General features: G+C 41.4%; 1 non-coding gene across 1 annotated transcript; it reads right to left on the bottom strand.

Annotated features, from left to right (window-relative positions):
• Nucleotides 1-6,911: 6,911 nt before the first annotated feature.
• On the bottom strand, nucleotides 6,912-6,985 carry Trnas-acu. Its single transcript has one exon. It is a non-coding gene; the product is annotated as a tRNA-Ser (tRNA).
• Between the last annotated feature and the right edge of the window lie 19,349 nt (nucleotides 6,986-26,334).

The raw sequence follows: 26,334 nt of genomic DNA, 5'->3' as shown, positions 1-26,334 counted from the left end.
AGTTGATTGATGGAAGGAGGAAGTACAAACGTGTTCCGGGAAAATCAGGAATACAGAAATACAAGTCATTGAGGAATGAAATAAATAGGAAGTGCAGGGAAGCTAAGACGAAATGGCTGCAGGAAAAATGTGAAGACATCGAAAAAGATATGATTGTCGGAAGGACAGACTCAGCATACAGGAAAGTCAAAACAACCTTTCGTGACATTAAAAGCAACGGTGGTAACAGAGTGCAACGGGAATTCCACTGTTAAATGCAGAGGAGAGAGCAGATAGGTGAAGAGCATACATTGAAAGCCTCTATGAGGGTGAAGATATGTATGATGTGATAGAAGAAGAAACAAGAGTCGATTTAGAAGAGATAGGGGATCCAGTATTAGAATCGGAAATTAAAAGAGCTTTGGAGGACTTACGGTCAAATAAGGCAGAAGGGACAGATAACATTCCATCAGAATTTCTAAAATCATTGGGGGAAGTGGCAACAAAACGACTATTCACGTTGGTGTGTAGAATATATGAGTCTGGCGACATACCACCTGACTTTCGGAAAAGCATCATCCACACAATTCCGAAGACGGCAAGAGCTGACAAGTGTGAGAATTATTGCACAATCAGCTTAACAGCTCATGCATCGAAGCTACTTACAAGAATAATATACAGAAGAATGGAAAAGAAAATTGAGAATGCGCTAGGTGACGATCAGTTTGGCTTTAGGAAAAGTAAAGGGACGAGAGAGGCAATTCTGACGTTACGGCTAATAATGGAAGCAAGGCTAAAGAAAAATCAGGACACTTTCATAGGATTTGTCGACCTGGAAAAAGCGTTCGACAATATAAAATGGTGCAAGCTGTTCGAGATTCTGAAAAAAGTAGGGGTAAGCTATAGAGAGAGACGTGTCATATACAATATGTACAACAACCAAGAGGGGATAATAAGAGTGGACGATCAAGAACGAAGTGCTCGTATTAACAAGGGTGTAAGACAAGGCTGTAGCCTTTCGCCCCTACTCTTCAATCTGTACATCGAGGAAGCAATGATGGAACTAAAAGAAAGGTTCAGGAGTGGAATTAAAATACAAGGTGAAAGGATATCAATGATACGATTCGCTGATGACATTGCTATCCTGAGTGAAACTGAAGAAGAATTAAATGATCTGCTGAACGGAATGAACAGTCTAATGAGTACACAGTATGGTTTGAGAGTAAATCGGAGAAAGACGAAGGTAATGAGAAGTAGTAGAAATGAGAACAGCGAGAAACTTAACATCAGGATTGATGGTCACGAAGTCAATGAAGTTAAGGAATTCTGCTACCTAGGCAGTAAAATAACCAATGACGGACGGAGCAAGGAGGACATCAAAAGCAGACTCGCTATGGCAAAAAAGGCATTTCTGGCCAAGAGAAGTCTACTAATATCAAATACCGGCCTTAATTTGAGGAAGAAATTTCTGAGGATGTACGTCTGGAGTACAGCATTGTATGGTAGTGAAACATGGACTGTGGGAAAACCGGAACAGAAGAGAATCGAAGCATTTGAGATGTGGTGCTATAGACGAATGTTGAAAATTAGGTGGACTGATAAGGAAAGGAATGAGGAGGTTCTACGCAGAATCGGAGAGGAAAGAAATATGTGGAAAACACTGATAAGGAGAAGGGACAGGATAATAGGACATCTACTAAGACATGAGGGAATGACTTCCATGGTACTAGAGGGAGCTGTAGAGGGCAAAAACTGTAGAGGAAGACAGAGATTGGAATACGTCAAGCAAATAATTGAGGACGTAGGTTGCAAGTGCTACTCTGAGATGAAGAGGTTAGTACAGGAAAGGAATTCGTGGCGGGCCGCATCAAACCAGTCAGTAGACTGAGGACCAAAAAAAAAAGGATCACAAGGCAGACTCACGGAACGTCACGCCAGATGGTCATATAGCGTGAGAGGGCTGGTCGAGCAACAGACATATGTACTGGAGCAGAGAGAGACAGTGGTGATTCGCCTACCATCCTGGGCCCCAGAAGCGAATATTGTGTTATTGATATTTACTGTTTGACTATTAATATACAGCTCCAAACTTTCTGATGACGTCACTTGCACTGAGAACTTCTTAATAATAATTTCAGTACCACTCAGTTATGAGGAATTAATCGAAAAGATGGACCAGTCACAAGTGCGCCCAGAGAAGGCAGGCGTCAAACTGTTAATATACACTAAGTGATCAAAAGTATCCGGACACTGGCTGAAAGTAACTTACAACTTCGTGGCGCCCTCCATCGGTAATGCTGGAATTCAATATGGTGTTGGCCCACCCTTAGCCTTGATGAAAACTTCCACTTTCGCAGGCATATGTTCAATCAGGTGCTGGACGGTTCTTTGGGGAATGGCAGCCCATTCTTCAAGGAATGTTGCATTGAGAAGAGGTATCGACGTCGGTCGGTGAGGCCTGGCACAAAGTTGGCGTTCCAAGACATCCCAAAGGTGTTCCGTAGCATTCAGGTCAGGATTCTGTGCAGGCCAGTCGATTACAGGGATGTTATTGTCGTGTAACCACTGCGCCACGGGCCGTGCATTATGAAAAGGTGCTCGATCGGGTTGAAAGCTACAATCGCGATCCGCAAATTGCTCTTCAACTGTGGGTAGCAAGAATTTGCTTAAAACATCAATGTAGGGTTGTGCTGTGATACTGACACGGAAGACAACAAGGGGTGCAAGCCCTCCTTGAAAAACAGGACCACACCATAACACCACCGCCTCCGAATTTTACTGTTGGGACTATACACGCTAGCAGATGACGTTCACTGGGCATTCGCCATGCCTACACCCTGCGTCGGATCGCCACATCGTGTACCGTGATTCGTCACTCCACACAACGTTTTTCCACTCTTCAGTCGCCCAATGTTTATATTCCTTACACCAAGCGAGGTATCGTTTGGCATTTACCGGCGTGATGTGTGGCTTATGAGCAGTCACTCGACCATGAAATCCAAGTTTTCTCGCCGGCCGAAGTGGCCGTGCGGTTAAAGGCGCTGCAGTCTGGAACCGCAAGGCCGCTACGGTCGCAGGTTCGAATCCTGCGTCTGGCAGGGATGTTTGTGATGTTCTTAGGTTGGTTAGGTTTAACTAGTTTTAAGTTCTAGGGGACTAATGACCTCAGCAGTTGAGTCCCATAGTGCTCAGAGCCATTTGAACCAAGTTTTCTCACCTCCCGCCTAACTTTCATAGTACTTGCAGTGGATCCTGATGCAGTTTGGAATTCCTCTGTGACGGTCTGGATAGATGTCTGCCTATTAGACATTACGACCCTCTTCAACTGTCGGCAGTCTCTGTCAGTCAACAAGCGAGGTCGGCCTGTAGGCTTTTGTGCTGTGCGTATCCCTTCACGTTTCCACTTCACTATCACAGCGGAAACAATGGACCTAGGGATGCTTAAGAGTGTGGAAATATCTCGTACAGACGTATGACAAAAGTGACACCCAATCAAATGACCACGTTAGAGCCAGCCACTGTGGCCGAGCTGTTTTAGGCACTTCAGTCCGGAACCGCGCCGATGCTACGGTTGCAGGCTCGAATTCTGCCTCGGGCATGGATGTGCGTGATGTCCTTAGGTTAGTTAGGTTTAAGTAGTTCTACTTCTAGGGGCTGATGACCTCAGATGTTAAGTCCCATAATGCTTACAGCCATTTGAACCAACCATGCTCGAAGTCCGTGAGTTCCGCCGAGCGCACCATTCTGCTCTCTCAGGATACCTAATGACTACCGAGGTAACTGATATGGAGTAGCTGGCAGTAGGTGGCGGGAAAATGCACCTAACATGAAAAACGTATGTTTTTGGGGGTGTTCGGGTACTTTTGATCACATAGTGTAGCTCACAGGCAGTCTAGGATCTGTTTTCTAGATGGTAACACGCGAACTAGTGTGTGCAGTGCAGCTTCGCCTCAAGACCGTAAAGACAGAATAAATTGTTATATTCGCCACGGAAGATATATTTTTGCGATCTCAAGATGATTCTAAGACCGTGTATAGCATTTTTGCGACTGTTGCGGCGCTCAGGAACTTATCATTAACGGCCGGGAATCTTGTTATCATATTAACGATAGACAGGCTCTAGAAATCGTTTTAATAGTTTTGCGACTGGTGAAACAAAACAAAATTAGTTGGCGTGCAAACATTTTAAGTTTCTTATTTTGCTTAGCATATAAACCTACCCACTTGTCACATTATTAATCTCCTTATACGCCACATGCATTAGAGCTCGCGATCTAAAGCGACAAAACCAAACAGGACAACAACAAAGATGTAAGGAAGATTGTTACAATTCGCGTACGAGAAGTAGGAGGGCACGCACTAGACATTTATCAGTAAACCACTCATAGCATCGCCCAGAGTCCCCGTGTACATGCAGTGGCATATGATATTTCGAACATTCGTTCCCCTGTATGGTTCAAATGGCTCTGAGCACTATGGGACTTAACATCTGAGGTCATCAGTCCCCTAGAACTTAGAACTACTTAAACCTAACTAACCTAAGGACATCACACACATCCATGCCCGAGGCAGGATTCGAACCTGCGACTGTAGGAATCGCGCGGTTCCAGACTGAAGCGCCTAGAGCCGCTCGGCCACATCGGCCGGCTTCCCCTGTATTCCGTGATATTTACAACGGCCTGACACGATTAGGTGAAATCTGTGTGAAAGAGACGGAGGTACGTATTGCGAGAGCGTGTTGTAAATAGTTCAGACGTTATTCTACTTTAATTGCGTGTGATTTTTTTTTCTAAGTGATTGTGTTTACGAATGTTATACGTTCCACAACTATAGTTCTCGTTCTAAATTAAAAGTGTTGTTTAACCTAAAAACTGTTTAAATACCAATTGCCAATAGGCAAGCAGCTGATGAAACCTCTAGTGAACCGTATCACATTCAGTGTCAGTGCGGTCATTCGACCTGCGATCAACCAATGTCTTCTCCGTAAGGGATACGACTGTAGAAGATGAAAGGTGTGTGGAACGAACAATTTCAACGAGTGCCAGAAGCGTAAATATCCACTTGCAACACTCGAATCTGTTGCAACCAATCCACATCATCGCGTTTTCATCACTAATGTCGAGTGGAGTAGTTGCGCTGTTATTAGAGATGACTTATTTCTCGCCCAGTGCCTAAAGCTATCTTTTTCTAACTGACACCGAATCAAGCTTTGTAAAAATGGTATAAATACCTCTAACAGTTAAGGTGACTGAATATTTTAGTCATTCTGTTTAAGATCATGTTGTGCTGCACCCATAATGGTTCAATACATTGTGACTTATTTTAGCCAGTCGTTGTTTGGTTAGTATCGATATAATAAATGTAACTTTGTCTCCAGCAATGCTATTACTGGAAAACAATAACACAGGGTGTCCCTCAAGGTTCGATCCTTGGTCCAATTCTCTTTCTATTCTATGTCAACGACTTCCCATTAAACATAAATTCACCATCCGTTCTGTTTGCTGATGACACGTCTGTCTTGATAGAAAGCGAAGAAACAGAAACGATCCCTCATAGAGTCACTGGTACATTAGACAGGCTAGAGTCATGGTTCCACTTAAATGGTCTGAAGCTTAACATATCAAATACAAACTTGATTCAACTCAGAACCAAACAGTCAAAAGACCAGGAAATTAGTATAAATCATAAAAGTGAAGAATTAACAAGTGCATTCTGCCAAATTTCTATTTCTACACCTCGATAAGAATTTAAACTGGTACACACCTATTGAGTACCTGTGCAGCAAACTGGGTAGCTTTGCATATGCCATGCATATATTATCAAGTGCTACTAACATGTCCACTCGCAAAGTAGCGTATCTACGTTACTTCGAATCAGTGATAAGATATGGCATTATTTTATGGGGAGCTCCAATAATATATCTCGTGTACTGAAGCTCCAGAAGAAAATTATCAGAAATATGAGCACTGCACAGCAAAGAGAATCATGTCGTCCGTTATTACAGAACCTAAAAATTTTGACTGTTCCCTCCCTGTACAAATACGAGCTAATGATATTTTTACACACCATCCGGAACTGTTCATTAAAAACCAACTTGATCATCCATACAGTACAAGGAATAAAAATAATTTTATGCTTCCTGCCCATAGATTGAAATTATATGCTCAGACCCCACAATATATGGGCATGAAAGTCTACAACAAACCTAAAGGCAAAAACATTCTAAACATGGAACTAGGGGTACTAAAAAAGAAGTTACATGAAATTCTTATCCACAAATGTCGTTACTGATTAGAAGAGTTCATGAAAGATGAACTGATAATTTACGCAGAATCCAACCGCAAATTTGCATTATATTGTGAAAAACAAAAAACAAATTGTCCATTATCACGAAAGACATTTACCTATGTTGGAAAATAAGAAAATATAGATACTGCTACATAGACTAAATATAGTTTTAAAAATTAATATTAGATTCTAGTTTGTAATTTTTGACGTGTCTCCTGTACCATAATCACATGATTTGTAAGTGTATTTTATGAGACTAATAAATCACAATTCGTAATTCACAATTTGCGATGTATACCAGTGGTAACCTTACAAAGAGGCTAATATGATCAGTCTTAGAATAGTTCAGCAACATCTCCCATAATCGCCGGCCGGAGTGGCCGAGCGGTTGTAGGCGCTACAGTTTGGAAGCGCGTGACCGCTACGGTCGCAGGTTCGAATCCTGCCTCGGCCATGGATGTGTGTGATGTCCTTAGGTTAGTTACGTTTAAGTAGTTGTACGTTATAGGGGACTGATGACATCATAAGTCCCATAGCGCTCAGAGCAATTTGAGCCATCCCCAATATTCGCACAGCAAAACTCCACTGTATCATCCATTGAAGGAAAGGAAAGGGAAGGGATTACTGATGTCAGCGCGAAAACGTTTACCAGCCCGGGATTCGAACCCACGATCTCCTGCTTAGTAGGCAGGTGCGTTAACCACTGCGCCATCCGGAACACGGGGTGCCTCATGGCCGCTCCACAAACTCACCGAGCGCCGCATGCCCGCAGCCCCTGTCAGTTACCTACACGCTAGCTACTCAGATATTCCCGCAGGAGATTGGACGTACTTGTGCACCCGCACTGGAGAAGGTGGATCTATTGTCCATGTAGACGAATCAGTCGCATGAATGCTTAGTGTCTCTTCTTTTGGACATGTCTGAAGAAAAGGACACCACACATTCATATAGTAGTGATAATGCGTCGTACTTTAGGAGTAATTCGAAATTTGTGCTAAGGTCTTATGAGACCAAACTGTTGAGGTCATCGGTCCCTAAGCTTACACACTGTTTAATCTAACTTAAACAAACTTACGTTAAGGACGACACACACACCCATGCCTGAGGGAGGACTCGAACCTCCGACAGGGGGAGCCGCCCAGACCGTGACAAGACGCTCCAGACCGCGCGACTACCCTGCGGGGCACTCTAGGAATCTAAGACCAACTAATGCGATGATCACAGCTTGTGACTGTAACAATCGACTGTGCTTTGTAGTTGTCATTTTATCCCTCAGACCAAGGACTGGCATGTTGTAACTCTCCCCGCTACGTCCATTTGAACCTGTTTACTGGTTTTGTATCTTGGGTTCCCTCTACAACTGCCCCTACTCCACTTCTCCCTCCCCCCCATCCCCCCACCTTACACACTTCCCTCCAAAACAAAAGTAAAATATCCTTGATGTCTCAGAACGTTTAACCGAACCTTTCTTTTAGTCATTTCGTGCCCCAAATTTCTTTTCAATCTGGTAATATTCATTATTTCCTCATTAGTTATACGATTTACCCATCTATTCTTCACCATTCTTCTATAGCACCACATTTCCAAAGCTTCTCTTCTTGTCTGAGGTGCTTATCGTTTACTCTTCACTTCTGTGTAACGCTGCCCTCCAGGAAAGTACCTTCAGGAATGACTTCCTAACACTACAATCTATTTTCGATGTTAACAGATTTTTTCAGAAACCCTAATCTTGCCATCGCGAGTCTACATTTTATATCCTCTCTGCTTCGCATCATCACTTAGTCTGCTGTCCAAAATACTTATCTACTGCTTTTAATGTCTCATTTCCTAATCTAATTCACTCAGCATCCCTAGTCTGAATTCGACTACATTTTTATCCTTGTTTTTCTTTTGTCAGTATTCCTTCTCTAAATTTCGTTGATTTATTCTCAAAATTTTTCTTTGGTATACTGTATTGCTTGTTCATGCACAGATCGAATAACATCTCCGATAGGCTACAATCCTGTATTATTCCCTTCTGAACAGCTGATTTCCTTTGATGCCCGTTGACTCTTGTAACTGCCGCCTGATTTTTGTAAAAGTTGCGTATAATCTTTCGCTCCCTGTATTTCACCCCTGCTACTTCCATAATTTCAATGAATGTTCTCCAGGTATACAAATGCTATAAACGTAGGTATGGTTTTCTCTAATCTAAGTCGTAGGATCAGTATTGCCTCACGTATTAATATATTTCTCAAGAAGCCAAACTGAATTTTCATGAGGTCGGCTTCTACTAATATTTCCATTCTTCTGCAAATGCTTCTGTCAGTATTTGGCAAACTTGACTTATTAAACTGGTAGTTTGGTAATACACCTGTCATCACATGTTTTCTTTGGAACTGCAATTACTACCTTCTTCTAGAAGATCGAGGGCATGTCCACCTGTCTCATACATATTGCACATCAAGTGAAATAGTTTTGTCGTGGCTGGCTCGCCAAAGGATATCAGCAGTAATTCTGTGGGAATGCCGTCTACACCAGGAATCTTGTTTAGAGTCTTCCAGTGCTCTGTCAAATTCTTCTCGCAGTTTCGTATCTCCCATCTAAATTTCATCTACTTTCTCTTCCATTTGTATTACACTGACTTCACTTTCGTGGTATAGCCTCTCAGTACCTTCCTTCCACCTTTTACCTTTCACTTCTTTGCTTAGTACTAGTTTTCCATCTGAGCTCCTGATTTTTACACAGCTGCTTCTCTTTCTCCAAAAGCATCTTTAATTTTCCTGTAGGTGATATCCGTCTTTCCCCTCGTTATAAACTCTTCTGTTGGCTTGCATTTGTCCACTAACCATTTCTGTTGAGCCATTTTGCAATTTTTCAGTCTCACTGTTCAGATGTATGTATTCTCTTTCGCCTGCTTCATTTACTGCACTTTTACACTTTCTTCTTTTAGCAATCACATTCAGTATCCCCTATGATGCAAGGATTTCTACAATGCCTCGTTTTTTTTACCTGTTTTCATCTGCTGCCTTTTTCAGTCTCACTGTTCAGATGTATGTATTCTCTTTCGCCTGCTTCATTTACTGCACTTTTACACTTTCTTGTTTTAGCAATCACATTCAGTATCCCCTATGATGCAAGGATTTCTACAATGCCTCGTTTATTTACCTGTTTTCATCTGCTGCCTTCACCCTTTCATCTCTCAGAGCTACCCATTCGTCTTCTGATATATTATTTTCACCTGTTTCTGTTAATCGCTGCCAAAAATTTCCTTTGAAACTCTCAGTAACTTCTGGTTCTTTCAACTTACCGAGGTCTCATATTCTCAATTTGCTACATTTTTACAATTTTTTTTAGTTTTAATTTACAGTTCATAATCAGTAAGTCATGGTCAGAGTCCACATTTGCCCTTGGTAATGTCTTACAGCTAAAACTATGGTTCCTAAATCTGTGACTTACCATTACACAATCAATCTTACACCAAGGTCTCTTCTACTTTCTTTGATGGCTCTTAAACCAGATGTCAGCAATGATAAAACTATGCTCTACCAGGCGACTTCCTCTTTCATTCCTTTCCTGCAGTCCATATTCTCCTGCAGTTTTTCCTATTCTTCCTTTTTCTGCTATCGACTGTGATTCCCCATAACAATTTTTTCTCTTCATTAACTATCTGAATAATTTCTGTTATCTCATCATAAACTTTTTCAGCTTCTTCGTAATCTGAGGAGAATGTTTGGTATATAAATTTAGACTGCTGAATTGGCTGTTTGCATCACATCTACCTTGCCAACGATAATGCGTTCGTTACGCTGTTAATAGTACCTTACGCTCTTTCCTATTTTCTTACTCACTAATATACCTAATCCACCAGTACACCCATTTGATTTTGTATAAGGAATAGTATAATGAAAACGGGAAGATGGAAAAAAGTAAGTATATAGTTTATATGTTGAAAAGTAATTGCCATAACTATTAATACATTTATCCCACTGTGAGACAAGACGGTCAATGCCTTTGTGATTGCATTTGGAGTCATGACTGTAACCAGGCGTGCACTTCTTCGTCATGAGCAAATCGACGGCCGCGAATGTCTTTCTGCAGGGCACCAAAAATGTGGAAATCACATGGGCAGAGATTGTGACTGAATGGACGATGTTAAGGGCTTCGCAGAGAACCTTCTGCGTTGTAGACGAAACTGACATGGGAACATACGGTATCAAAAAACGGCGATATGATATGTAAATAATACATCAACTTTTATACTTTCTTAAACTTCATCACTGTATAAAAGCTCATATATTATTTACGTATCACGTCACGGCGATATGACACGTAAATAATAAATCAAATTTTATACTTTGATAGTGGTTATTAACGGAAAAGATTAGTGACGTACAGCTGCTTGCAATGCATTGCATTAAACACTCGACAGCTGTTGGCAATAGCCTCCACAGAATTTGAGACTCAGACGATTTGACCAAAAATCGCTAATATAAATTTTTAAATGACGAAAAAAATTGTGGCTGAAACAATAATGCAACCAGTAGTAGCGCAGTGCTTAGAGCTAATAAAGGGTTTTGTATCACGAGATAAATCGCTGACGAAGATTAAAGAAGAATAAACCTGTAAGTGGACAGGTATCTCACTGGAAACTTTAATTTAATTAGACGTCTGTTAAGCGTCGTCAAGCTCAGTGCCAGCAGTTCAGAATGATTTACTTCTTTCTGTGATAAACAGTACGTCCCATTTCCCTGTGCTTAAAATCAGCCCGTGTTTAATCTCTTCCCAATACAACGAATGGCACATCCCACATAACGCTGATGTTCAGTAATTACAATTTTGCTTCGCAATGAAAGGCCTTAATAAATAACTGCCAATTAGCCACTGGGTTCTGTGGAAAAAAACAGTATACTTATGTATGGTTTGGTTGGGAACAGAAAAATACACACACTGAAGTGATGCGTACAGAACAGTCCATCAGTTAATTACCCACTGGTGGCAGCAAGGGTGTCGCGCCGTGGTATACTGAGTCAACACAGACCGCAAAGTGACCGGACGAGTGCAGATTTGCTGTTTTACAGGAACGCTAGATCTAGGCGACAAGTGAAAGAAGGGAAAGATTCAAATGCCAGCCGATGAATGATCTGACCAACTCATTCAGAGAAAGGTTCAGCCTTATGAGTCTGCTTCGTTTCAGAATGTCAAGATGTAAAACATGCACTACAAGGGCAAATCTTGCCTTTACCTTCCTATCGTATCTAGCGGGTAGTTCACGAATACAACAATTTGGACTTTGACAGGCTTCTCTAGCAAATAAAAGAACTGCTAAGAATGATAATATAAACGAATTAAGAACTGTGCTTATTACTAACTAAACCGTAACTAAGCAGCAAATATATAAATGTCTCATTTATCTTGCTTGCCCCAAACATTTTTTTCGGGAGCCAAATTGAAAAAGTATCAAGCAAATGTTGCTTAGCTACCACGACGACATGGCCGGGTTGATTGTCTTGCTTGTAACGTCATCTACTACGAAAATATGAGCTGAAGTACGTCGTTCTTAACTAATACACTATTTTTCGGTTATCCACTTCCTGTCCTCAGTATCTGTGGAAAACCGTATCACCATTCATGTCAACATAACGTTATTAAAAACCTAACTAAAAACTGGCTTTCAGTCTCCTGTATGAACACATAATGCATGTAGCCATTTTACCATGACTCGTCCACTTGCTCGCGTGGGCAGTAAAGATATGGAAATACAAGGAAAATGCGCACCAGTAATTACTGTTTTACTAAATTACATTCCACATAGGTCAGTAGCATTTTCACCTTCTCTTTGTTAGCGTATATTGTACTCACACAAACCTTCAATCGAAGCCTGTTAATTCAATGCAGTTCAATGCAGTATGCATCTTGCTTCTGATTCCACTTGTTTATTAGCGTTTCCAGCAAGTGAACGAGCTAGGTCACGTCATGTACCTACCACTTGTGTTATAGCCCGCGTCACGTGGGAAGGCACTTGTGCGCATAGAGACGGAAGTTAGGGAAGCATGGAGGGATGAGATGTGCGCATGCGCTGCGGCGGACAGCGGGCAAACAATGTCCTCGTTGCCGAACCGTGTTACTGTGGCGAACAACCAGGTTTATTTGCCTACAGTACATCGTATTGTACATTTGACTCTACGATGTCGCAGCTTGTGAAAACAATAAATAGTAAAACTGATTTCGATCAACTGTTGTGGAAGAAATTTTACTTTATGTCACGACGACGTTGCATCCACTGATCCACAGATTTAATCCGCGTAACGTCTAAAGGCGAGAACAGTTGACAGCTTTGCGAAGACGTCGAGTACAGTTTTTCTCGTAATGGAAATTGTCTAAGGACGAGGTCACTGAAACTACTCGCAATAATTCTTATTCATTGCAAGTTGGGCTGGATTATAAGTAAAAATGTAATACACAACAAAACTAACTTCAAACACAAACAGAAATCATCATACTCCACAGAATTTTTGAGAAAGTGTAATACGTGTATCTGGGTATGTTTAACTGTAGTTAACTGTAATCACTGTATAAAAATAGGATATCTGATTGAAAAGACTATCGAAAAAGACTCTCGTAAAATGGTCAGTAAGTTGTCGTATATTTCGCTTTCAACGGGCATTATGAGTGTAATCTAACTCATTAGACATTAAAAAGTGAATGACTATATTTATGATGGCCGACCGTTGTGGCCGAGCGGCTCTAGGCGCTTCAGTCTGGCACCGCGCGATCGCTACGGTCGCAGGTTCGAATCCTGCCTCGGGCATGGATGTGTGTGATGTCCTTAGGTTAGTTAGGTTTAAGTAGTTCTAAGTTCTAGGGGACTGATGACCTCAGATGTTAAGTCCCCCATGTGAAACATAAATTTATGATCCACTGAAAAAGCAAACAATTAACCATATTCTGCGAGTAAATCGAGGAATGCTGACCGATAACGTCGTAAATCACTTGCATCTCGACAGGTAACGCTCCCTGTCATTTCAGAGCATTTTTCAGTTTGTGCTTTTCATAACGACGTGGGTTTTGACGAATTTATGCAGCCACATTCTCGCTAACTATCAGAGCATACAACATGCTGGGAAAAGCTTAGCTTCTCCTTGAGGAACATGTTGAAAATTATAATCTGCGTCCTTCACGGAATACAAATTGCTAATCAGAAAAGGCTGTAAAGTTCTCATATACCACGAATGCAACAGATACGCTGACAAACACATTTTTGATCTTAGTCTTTAAAATGAAGAAATATTATTATTTTGTTCCAAAATCTACCACCGTCAATGCTATGTGAGTCTGTGTCCGAACCACCTGTTTGGAAATTTATATTGATAGGTTCAAGGCTTATAGCCATCCGCCTTCTTCCTGAATCTTTTCAGCATGCCGCACAGACTGTGCCCATGCTGAAGGGTGGATGATGTCTTTTGCTACATACACGAGCATTCCAGTGACTGTTACCCTTTTTTCCCCTTCTGCGTAGCCTTTAACCCTTTCCCAAATTAATTCCATGGGATTATACTGACAGTGATATGTGAGACCACATTCATGTGCAAGAAAATCAAGTTTGTACTGTCGCGTGACTTGTATAAATTAAGGAGCTACAGGAGTTCGTCACGGCTCTGGTTTATATTGTGCGGAATATTTTTGTATTTAAGCTGGGGTACAATATCCGCTTTCCTGGTGTTTGTGCTTGGTGTTTCCCCTGGAACAGCTGAATGATAACTGGCATGGTACATAACAATGACAAACTTCGAGGAAAGGTATGGCAACAATGTTCAGTGAACCACTTCATGAAACGGACTGTGTTCCTTTCCGAACGGTATCACTACTGTTTATCTTACACCTGAATAAAAGTTTACTTTTAGAAACAAAACCAGAAGGCCAATGAACATACAAAATAATTATCTGAGAACTTATTCCTATGGGAACTTTGAAAACACCAGTAGCATCGCTCATTTTTCAGCATGTATTCCTGGAATGATTCTGATTCATCTATGTTTCATCAAGGTAATACACGTTAAACTACGTACCTCCTTCTCTTGTATCGTACATCTTTATAAGGGATGTTGATTGTGCTGCGCCTACGCTACTTCTTTCAACTAAAAACTATCTTCTTAACATATTTCAAACTAATGGCTTTTAAAATTCTTTACATTGACGAAGCGCTACCTTAGAATCCAATTTTCTCATGCCTAATTATAACAAGTTTTTGTGATGTCAGGTATTCACCATTCACACGGAGCGCGTTAAAACGTCGTTGTCAAAACCGTTCACTTGTATTACAGGTTTCTTGCGATTCCGATGCTGTCCAGGAGACAGGAAACTTAATTTTCCTAATGTTTGCACAGTTTTCTCTACGGTTCTCTTGCCAACATCTCACAGTTCTGTAGTCTGTTCTTGTCTTCCAATGTCAACAGTATGAGTCCCGCTTTCAGATTCACGTTTGAAAAAATTATAAATGCCGTAAATAATCCCCTTTGCCTGCTTGTGAAACACTTCACATTTACTGCTGTCACCTGACATTTTTTCATTCGCACTAAAAGATTTACTGATACACACTGATAGCTAAAAAGAAAAAAAGGCAGTTAAATGAACAATTCAGTTGACGCGAAGTACGGCAACAGTGCAGCATGCGGTAGAGAGGTTCTCACCGTCTAACTGTAACTCGCTTCCAGCTGCTCGAAAAGAGAATGAATCTTATGGTCTGCCAGCGGTTTTTGGAGGCTCAAAACTGGCCCGCCTCCCTTATGACGCGGACTTCAGTACAAGCGAAGCAGAGTCGGTTTTGTGTTCCGTTTATAATAACGTCATACTATACCGTGACATACAGGGTGAGCACAAAGTCTTGCCCTGATAATAAAAATTTATAACAGAATAACCGTTTGACATAATATAAGTTACGTTTGATGCCGTTACATAGGTTAGTATTACTAGTTTTTTTGTTTTCTCTTTCTTTGTGTGTTTCTTTTTTCTTTTTTTTTTAAATCCTTAACGTGTGCTCACTTGGTAGCCCGGAGAATGTCGAGGCGATATTCAAGTTCCCGCCAGGTATTTCGTTACATGTGTTCTGTCACAGTACCCACAGCAGCTTGCATCCTATCCTTCAGTTCGTCGACGTCAGCAAATGGTGTGACGAAGACTCTGTCCTTGATATAGCCCCAGGAAAAAAGTCAAGGGGCGTAATGTCTGGAGAGCGGGGTGGCCAGGGTGTTGGACCGTTCCTTCCAATCCACTGATCCGGACATTACTCCCCCCTCCAGACATTACCCCCCTTGACTTTTTTCCTTGGGCTATATCAAGGACAGAGTCTTCGTCACACCAGTTGCTGACGTCTACGAACTGAAGGCTAGGATACAACCTGCTGTGGGTACTATGACAGAACAGATATTACGAAGCACCAGGCGGGAACTGGAATACCGCCTCGACATTGTCCGAGCTACCAAGGGAGCACACGTTGACGTTTGCTAACGTAAGTGGTCTTAAAAAAAAGAAAAAAAAATACTAACACTAACCTATGTAACGGCACCAAATGTAACTTATTATGTTAAACAGTTATTCTGTTATAAATTTTTACAATCAGGACAGGACTTTGTCCTCCCTCTGTATTTTTTACAGTTATTGATGAAACGAAGCGGATTAGCAGATAAAAGAAAAAAAACAGGGTCCTATTTTAAAAAAGGTGTACTGTTGTTCATCGTTATATTAGTAACGAACAAAGTTACATGAAAGGCGATCACATTGGTTAATGTCCCCCCTGGCGGGTAAACAACATTTGCTTGTTTCACTTTTTATTTTATTTCTGGACAAAAATATTTTGTTTATAGGAGTGATTTTCGGAGCTACATGCGATCAGAGCAGGCAGCCGCATATTGGTGTCAGATCGAACAGCGACGAGGGACACATTTTGGTTTGTGCTGGCACTCCACGGTGTATACACAGAAAGAGCAGTATACCACATTCAATCGATGGCATTCACGAAGTGCCACTGCTAGCCAAGCTTGGACGAGTTACGTATGCTAACCCTGCTATATGGTGCTGCCTGTGTAGGGAAAATCTAACGACACAGAGACAATGCTTAAAGGAATCGAAAAGTTATGTACATTTTTTCTCACAAACCAGAATTTATGCCACTATCGCTACTTTTCTGCAGCCTCACACACGATAAGTCGCAAGAACGTAAAAGTAGAGATGAATGTTAGGTGAGCTAAACCCGTTATGCGGGGCTGAGTTATTGACCAGAACTCCCCCGTACTGCTGAAATATACGAGTAATATCCGTCTCCGTCACGTTTTGTCTTTAGTTGTTATGGAGCATGAACAGGGAAGAAAAGGAATGTCGTTTGCACACGGTGGGAGAAAAATTGCTGAGCGGTTTCGACCATCTGCGAGGGGGACAATGGTGGCGCACAGCACTCGCCCCCTATCGACTGCGTGAGCACGGGTGCGGTATTTCAGCGAGAGGACGAAGCGCGCGCCGCATCCGTCACACGCCAGCTGCTTTTGAATGCGGGGCTCTGCGTCGACAACGCCGCAGCCGCCGCCACCGCCGCTGCTGTTGGATTCCTCCTCACTCCTAGGAAAACACGTTGCTGCATACCAAATGCCTGATTTAGTGCACCGCTGGATGATTACCAGTGGGCGGCAGGGGTCTTCGTAACCGTCACTAAGTTGCAGCGACGTTAGATGTGTGGACTAGATGGCAGAGAGCAGGGCCGGTTGGGGGCGAACTGAGCCATCGCCCTGGGTGGCAGATTTTTGGGGACGGGAAATTCATCTTGCATAAATAAAGAAATGTGAGAATAAATTGGAAACACAAATTATTCATAAAATCAAGTGTCTTACTGAAAATTATCTACGGTACAGAAAAAGTGTGCTCCGACTTACGAAAGAAACATTGACTTCCACAAAAAATTGTAAATATTGATTGCTGACCACATTGATATAGACAATACTTTAATGCGTATATAAAATAAAATAATGCATTTATCATGATATTACGTTCTATTACCATTATTCAAGCTGCATGCCCCCGGGAAAAATAACGGCTGTAATTTCCCCTTGCTTTCAGCCGTTCGCAGTACCAGCAAAGCAAGGCCGTTTTGATTAGTGTTACAAGGCCAGATAAGTCAATCATCCAGACTGTTGCCCCTGCAACTACTGGAAAGGCTGCTGCCCCTCTTCAGGAACCACACGATTGTCTGGCCTCTCAACAGATACCCCTCCATTGTGGTTACACCTACGGTACGGCCATCTGTATCGCTGACGCACGCAAGCCTCCTCACCAGCGGCAAGGTCCATGGTTCAAAGAGCCAGACCTGACAAAACTCTACCATCTGGTGAGCAAGATGTATGAGACAGGCGAAATACCCTCAGACTTCAACAAGAATATAATAATTCCAGTCCCGAAGAAAGCAGGTGTTGACAGATGTGAAAATTACCGAACTCTCAGTTTAATAAGTCACTGCTGCAAAATACTAACGCGAATTCTTGACAGCCGAATGGAAAAACTGGTAGAAGCCAACGTCGAGGGAGATCAGTTTGGATTCCGTAGAAATATTTGAACACATGAGGCAATACTGACCAAACGACTTATCTTAGAAAATAGATTAAGGAAAGGCAAACGTACGGTTCTAGCATTTGTAGACTTAGAGAAAGCTTCTGACAATGTTGACTGGAATACTCTCTTTCAAACTCTGAAGGTGGAAGGGGTAAAACACAGGGAGCGAAAGGCTATTTACAATTTGGACAGAAACCACATGGCAGCTATAGGAGTCGAGGGACATGAAAGGGAAACAGTGGTTGGTAAGGCAGTGAGACAGGGTTGTAGCCTCTCCCCAATGTTATTTAATCTGTATATTGAGCAGGCAGTAAAGCAAACAAAAGAAAAATTCGGAGTAGATATTAAAATCCATGGAGAAGAAATAACAACTTTGAGGTTTGCCGATGACATTGTAGTTCTGTCAGAGACAGCAAAGGACTTGGAAGTGTAATTGAACGGAATGGGCAGTGTCTTGAAAGGAAGATATTAGATGAGCATCAACAAAAGGAAAACGAGGATAACGGAATGTAGTCGAATTAAGTCGGGTGATGCTGAGGGAATTAGATTAGGAAATGAGACACTTAAAGTAGTAAAGGAGTTTTGCTATTTGGGGAGCAAAATAACTGATGCCGGTCGATGTAGAGAGGATATAAAACTTAGACTGGCAATTGCAAGGAAAGAGTTTCTGAAGAAGAGAAATTTGTAAACATCGAGTATAGATTTAAGTGTAAGGAAGTCGTTCATGAAAGTATTTGTATGGAGTGTAACAATGTATGGAAGTGAAACATGGATGATAAATAGTTTACACAAGAAGAGAATAGGAGCTTCCGAAATGTGGTGCTACAGAAGAATACTGAAGATTAGATGGGTAGGTCACATAACTGATGAGGAGGTATTGAACAGAATTGGGGAGAGGAGGAGTTTGTGTCACAACTTGACTAGAAGAGGGGATCGATTGGAGGGCAGCGTGGAGGGTAAAAATCGTAGAGGGAGACCAAGAGACGAATACACCAAACAGATTCAGAAGGATGTAGGTTGCAGTAGGTACTGGGAGATGACGAAGTTTGCACAGGATAGAGTAGCATGGAGTGCTGCATCAAACCAGTCTGAGGATTGAAGGCCACAATACAACAACAACCATTATTCAAAAAGACGTTTCATTCGTCACACGTAAAACACCACAGCTTGTTGTCTAGTTCCTATAACGATATAGTGAAATAGGAGACAGCCGGATCGCGTAAATGTCCGCGAATAGATAACGGACTTGAAGTTTTACGTATTTGGCTATTTTTTAGCTAATTAACAGTATTTTTACGTATCTTCCACAGACTTGCACAATTCTGTTTATGACATAGAGCAATTATAAACACAACAATACGTTCATCGCGTAGTTTTTCATTTTCAACAGTATGATAACGAAGATGTTTAAAAGTATGGCCTCTCTCTTCCTCTTTAATTTGTACTAGGTTTATGCATAACCATTTCAAATACTGGTATTGCACCCACGTTTTGTATCTAAATTATTGTAGTTTTTTTAAAAAAAAAGCTATGAAGTAAGTTGTGCGTTGAAATGCATGAGTCGGTTTTGATACTTCATATTTCTCTGAAACAAAATGGAGATCTTTTATTGCACATAATCCATTCAAAATGATGTCTGTTTGACATTAGCATTAAAACTTCCGATGCTTCATAAAAAACTGCAATTATGTTTGAAATGTTGAATAATTTGCAAATAAATAAGTAAAATCAACAGAAAAAAGATAGATATTTCCTTTTAGAGGTTGCAGATAGTAAAAACTGAGTCTTATGGATGTTTCGACTTGAGTTTACGGGGCAAATATTTTTGGGAGTTGGCAGCCGTGCACAGTGGATACGCCGCTCTCAGTTGGCAGCAGTGACCTCAAAGAACATAATCTGGAGGCAGCACTGTGTGTTACGAAGTCGTGACGCTCGACATCTTTGGCCGCCATGTTCCTGAACGTATATCTGTCTCTCTGTATCCAACTGTCAGTATACAGCTATTCCGCAAGTAGACGAGTAAAATTTTATTTTGCCATTATTATGGGCACAAAACATCGCATTTTATCAGCATTTTGTATTTTTTACATTCCTACCTGCTCAGTCTGGCAATTATTTGAACAGGAAGCATTAAATACCTACAGAAAATAAAGAACCGTAGCCTACTGTTTAAAAATATCCTCTTCAGATTATCAACTGAAAAACTGTAAAGTAAAACTTTCTTGAAAACACAGCAATTCTGTAATTTGATTGTAACTATTATTACATGTTTCATTAAAAGTTTGACGACCTTCATTAGAAATAAAATGCACTATGTAGGGAGTGGGTGGGGCTAGTACAGACAGTTTTTATATTTCACGATTTATCTCTAAAGTGTTTGAGGCAGATTTTTAAGATTTAATGTATTTGATTAACCAGTTTTCATACTAAAAGAATCATTAAAATGATTCCATGTTTAGGTGTCCTTTTTTTAAGTTCATTGATCAGCTGTGCCATTGTCGAACTTTTTTTGTTTCGTCGGCCTACATTTGCAGTCTTCTTATTTTCTTTCTTAATTTTTTTTTTGCCTGAATTCCTTTCTTTTCAGCAGCTGCTTCAGGAGACTTCCAGTTGTTCACCTGCGTGATTTACATCCTGCAAGAAAGAAGGTCATTGTAATTTTGCATACATCACAACAGTTCATAATTATAAAACCTTTATAAGCAAGCTTAAAACAATAATTATATCTGTAGGCCTACTGACGTTTGTTTTGTTTAGGCCTACACAATTTTAATTCAAAGCTTGTAATATATTCCACTCACTTGAGTAGTAGCAGGTTCGTTACGTACCAACTGTCACTCTGCAGTCATCTTTTCCTGCATATGTTCCGGCAAATCAAAGACGGGATGGGACGGCATATTCTTTTAACAGTCTTAATGATGCTCCTGGCCTCGCTTGATAGCAATTTTCGGTAAAGTGTCTGCTGCATATCGTACTGTACGCAGTAGGTGACCACTTGTCTTTACGAATTGCTTGCACCCATAATTTCAGAATTTCCGGATGAGCAAATGGAAACCTGCATTACCAAGAGGCAAATACAGAACTGAATCCAACAAATATCTTCTTGAGTAGTGCAATTCATACATGAAATACAGTGCAGCAGAAACACTAGTTCTGAACAAAAATATAACTTACCTATGAAACTGAAATCCACTGCCTTTCCTCTGGAGTTCTTTACAACCATAAGCTAAACGATATTTCACCAACGATATTTCACAAACTTAATAAATCGCTCAGGAATAAATGATTATCAAACAACACGACCTATACGTATGACGTTGCCAAACTAATAAAAATTGATCGTCACGATTTCCAAGGGTCCAAAGCACAGCAGCTGTGTTTTCATTGAATCACTGGTTGGCGGTTTCATTATACAGCAACAATGGTCACTTGCCTTGTTTGTTAATAACTAAGTAGCGAGTTAAGTGTTTTATATGGTGGTCGAACTTGGGATTGTAGCGCTGATACAGGTCTGTATGAGGTACACTTATTGGAAACACATTTTATTTGCCAGTCACCATTTACTTTCGTATATTAACTTCGAACAACAATCATGTTGGTAAAGACAGTTCTATCACCGACCATATCATTCCTTTTGGAGGCCGTTAAGTAAAGACAATAATGACTGCGTTAAAAGTTGATAATTGTACATTCAGCTGGCAGTGCCAATGTATTATTAGTTTCGTGTGAAAACGCTTTCTCACTGTGAAGCGATGCGTTTTCATTGGGCTATAATTTAGTGCGAATGTTATAAACTGTTGTAATGTCTGACGGCAGAAAGCGCCTTTCAGGCAGCCAGTATAGGAAAAGCTGAATGGAAAGAGAAAATATAGACAAAAAACTCAAATTTTGGTTAGATAAATTTTTCCAACCTAAAGAAGATTTTGATCACTACGATCCAAGCAAAAATGCAGGGTAAACATGACATTGCTGGAAGTTCTGTGATGGATGTGAAACTGTTCCAGTTGATTCTAGCAAGTGTTCATCTGATTCTCAAACTGTCAGTGACATAGTTGATTTAGATCCCGTAAAATGATCCAGCAAAATAGATGATTTTGTTATGACAACGTTAGTAGAAAGAGGGCCTACAGGACAGATAGTGGAATTTGAAAGCTGCCCTAAGGATGATTCTAATCGTAGCTTTACCTCTAAAAAATACATTTACAGTTTGTGCAGTGGTAAAATTGTTCATAGGAAATGATTAGTATATCCAAAAAGCGCAAATGCTGTTTTTTTGTTTCAGTTGTCAACTTTTGACTTCAGGTGATTATTATAACTGGCTGCATATTTCTGAGACAGTCCCAAGAGCACTTAGAATCGCACCGAAAGTGGGTGGAGCTCACCAGAAGATTAAAATCTGGCAATGCTGTCCATGCCGAAACCCTGCAGTTATTAATAGCAGGAACCTGGCACTGGAAAGGTGTAAGCGAATGCGTTATAGCAATTATCCACTTTTTGGCTAGAGATTGCCTTCACTTAAGAGGAACTTCAGACAAACTGTTCACTTACAACACTGGGAATTTTTTAAAATTGGTCGAATTTTTGCTCAGAATAGAGCTCCACCCCTTCGTACTCTTACAGATTTATGGACAGCCCTGCGGGATTCACGGTGTCAGTTCCCTCCAACACTACTTCAGGTATTAGTCTAGTCCATGCTACATCCCATTGCAGCTCGCGGGGGTCCTACACGATATTAGGCAGGTATACCAGTTTCTTCCTCCTCATTAGTTATGTGATCTAACCCCCCCCCCTCCCCCAAGTTCTATTCAATACCTCCTCATTATTGAATAGAATTCGGGAGAAGAGAAGTTTGTGGCACAACTTGACTAGAAGAAGGGATCGGTTGGTAGGACATGTTCTGAGGCATCAAGAGACCACCTATCTAGTACTGGAGGGCAGCGTGGAGGGTAAAAATCGTACAGAGAGACCAAGAGATGAATACACTGATTCAGAAGGATGTAGTTTGCAATAGGTACTGAGAGATGAAGAAGCTTGCACAGGATAGAGCAGCATGGAGAGCTGCATCAAACCAGTCTCAGGATTGAAGACCACAACAACAACAACCGCAACCAGTTTCTTTGGCTCCTCAATGTATGTGACATATCGTATCTTTTGATTGCATTAGTTTAGAAGCATCAGTTTTTTACTCCGCAAAGGAATCATAGATCTCAGTGTGTGACACAAATTTCAACGTGAAATGTCACCCGTTACTGAGGAAAAGTGTTTTTAACACTCGAACAGACAGACGGAAGACGATGCTACAAAAGTCTCGTTTCTACCAACTGAAGCAAGGAACCGTCAAAACGAGGAGTAATTCTCAGTTGGCATTTGGTTTTGTATTTTTCAGCAGATCTGAAGATGGGTAACAGTGCCTGAAACTGATAATCGTGAAAATAGTAAACAGCGCTCTACGGAGTGAAAAAAATTATTTTTCTAGAGATAGTGTTCCTCTTAACTGACAAGTATGTCCAATTTAGAAAAATATAATACGGATCTGCAGTGGATACCTTCACGCCGTCGGTTCATTTTCTCTCAGCATGTAAAGATAAATTTCAGTGCAGGACCGTATGAACGAAAAATATCCTCTTCAGTGCCTTCGTCTCGCGGCGAGGGAGAGAGTGCACCGGTTTAGATCTGCGATGGCCGGCGGCCGCACATTAGATTCCGCTGTTCGATGAGTGTAGCAGAGGGCGTGGCTAGCTGCGCTCCTAATGGAAAATCGGCCGCTTCCTTTTTTCGCATCATTAATTTCGTCGATATTATACTTCGCCGGGGCATCGCGGGCGGGCCTCCTCCAGCAAAAAAAAAAAAAAAAAAAAAAAAAAAAAAAAAAAAAAAAAAAAAAAGGCGGAAAAATGAGTTCGGAAAAGGAAAAAAAACCACACGCAACGGTGTCCGGTGTGTACGGCGGTGCCTCTTCTGACAGTACATAGAACACAGGCACTCTCTCAGAGCGGCGAGTCCGCTATTTTCGTTTTTTTTTTTTTTGCCCGTTATCCCTTTTTGGGCACTCTCCTCTGTCTCCAGGCCGCGTCGATCACACAGGACCGGGTCGGACCCCCGTCCGCTCGATAGGCTATCGCTATTTCATCGCGTCTCCTCGCCTCTGCTCGTCATTTTTTTCCCTTTACTCCTCCGTTTTTGTACCCTTTTTTTTAGCCAGCTCTGGTCCGTGTTACAAAAATGCTCTGCGCGGGCGGCGGCCGGCGGGATGTTGTGTAGAATACAAAACCAATCTGCGGGAGCGGTCGGCCAATCGCAGCGCGCCGATCCGGTCGCGCGTATCATTTGATTAGCACGCGGCCACTTCCTCCCGCTAATTAGACAAATAACGCCGCCTAACGAGATTACGGTGCCGAAATGGAAAAGAATAAGGGTAAAAAAAAAAAAAAAAAGCGAACGCGCTCCGCCAGGGCCTGCGATATTAATTAGAGGGTCAGTACGGTGGAGCCGCTTCTGCTTCGTGGCGGAAATCACTGTGCAGGATCTGATTTTTTCTGCGGCGAGCGGCACGGCATGGCAGGCAGTGGAGTGGTCCGCTCATGTCAAAGTTACAGCTTTCTCTACCTGCATTTGGTGGCCAAAATCCACGAAACTTGAGTAGGGGTGCGGCTTCTTGACGACTGTAACGTACTTTGTATTGCCATGCAGTTGCCTGAAGATGGAGCCACAATTTCTTCGAAATTGACAGCTAGTGAAAACCAAAATAAACACAGGAGAATGGAGAAAAAGTCGTAAGAATATAGCTTTTACTTTCCTTAAGTCGGGCCCTATGGTCAAGGATAAAATACATGTCTAGAAACACTCCATAATGCATAATTCGGCTACGGTCTCAGGTTCGAATCCTGCCTTGGGCATGGGCATGGATGTGTATGACGTCCTTAGGTTAGTTAGGTTTAAGTAATTCCAAGTTCTAGGGGACTGATGACCTCAGGTGTTAAGTCCCATAGTGCTCAGAGCCATTTGAACCATTTTTGCATAATTTAGCACACATGACATGGTGTAGTAACATATGGCGCTAATGTTCCCTATTCTCTGTGTTTTGCTGTAGAAAATATATCAGGATGCCTTCTTCAATTAATGACAATAAAAGGCTAACACTGCTATACTGCTCACTGGCAAGAGAATTTTACTATTTCGCAATACTCAATGAATGCAAAATTACACAGGGGCTGTAATTTTTATTTTGATATTTGAAAATAATCGTTTTGTATGGTTGAAGCAGATAATAATTCGAATAAATATGACTGAGCAAAGAAATAATAATTGCTTCGGAAAACGCAGGTAACACTGGCCATCCCATATGTTTCAAATGTCATACTGTAAGTAGGCTGTTTAGGTTTTTATATGGGCAGCGCCACGTAGCACTCTATATGAAAATCACTGACTGTGCTGTGTGCAGTCTGTGGTTGGTTTGCATTTTATAAAAATGGTTCAAATGGCTCTGAGCACTATGGGACTTAACTTCTGAGGTCATCAGTCCCATAGAACTTAGAACTACTTAAACCTAACTAACGCAAGGACATCACACACATCCATGCCCGAGGCAGGATTCGAACCTGCGACCGTAGCAGTCCCGCGGTTCCGGACTGAAGGGCCTAGAACCGCACGGCCACCATGGCCGGCTGGTTTGCATTGTTGGAGTATTCGCTATTGTAGTGTTAGGCACTTGGATGTGAACAGCGCGTAGCGTTGCGCAGTTGGAGGTGAGCCGTCAGCAGTGGTGGATGTGGGAAGAGAGATGGCAGAATTTTGAGAGCGGACGATCTGGACGTGTGTCCATCAGAAAGAGTAAATTTGTAATACTGGTTATCATGAACAGCTATATATATATTATCAATTTTGAACATTATGAAGGTAAATACGTTGTTTGTTCTCTATCAAAATCTTTCATTTCCTAACTATGCCTATCAGTAGTTAGTGCCTTCAGTAGTTAGAATCCTTTATTTAGTTGGCAGTATTGGCGCTCGCTGTATTGCAGTAGTTCGAGTACGAAGATTTTTGTGAGGTAAGTGGTTCACGAAAGGTCTAGGTTATTGTTAGTCAGGGCCATTCTTTTGTAGGGATTATTGAAAGTCAGATTGCTAAAAATATTGTGTGTCAGTTTAGTGTTGATCAGAGTAAGTAAAGAGAGAAATGTATGAGTACGTTCAGTTCTGCTCAGCTGTCTGAAAATCAAATAACGTAAGAGGTTTTCCAGCACTGTCATTTTTAAATTTTTCTATGAGGACGTTTCAATACTTCAGAAATAATGGAATAGTTCCTTTAGTGCCAGGGCCAAGGCTTGACTGACGTCTTTATAGACGCTACTGCGTACCTGAAACTGTTGGAAAATGAAACTATTATTAAAGATGGAAGGAGGAGAAAGGAAATGAAAGATAAAGAACTAATTATATAAGCTGCATCGAGAGTTTTTGTGGAATCAGCGGCGACGAGTGAAAACGTGTGCCGGAC

Source organism: Schistocerca piceifrons, chromosome 6, assembly GCF_021461385.2.
Source record: "Schistocerca piceifrons isolate TAMUIC-IGC-003096 chromosome 6, iqSchPice1.1, whole genome shotgun sequence".
In the NCBI taxonomy this organism is placed as follows: Eukaryota; Metazoa; Arthropoda; class Insecta; order Orthoptera; family Acrididae; genus Schistocerca; species Schistocerca piceifrons.
This window is presented reverse-complemented; position numbering and strand designations above follow the sequence as displayed.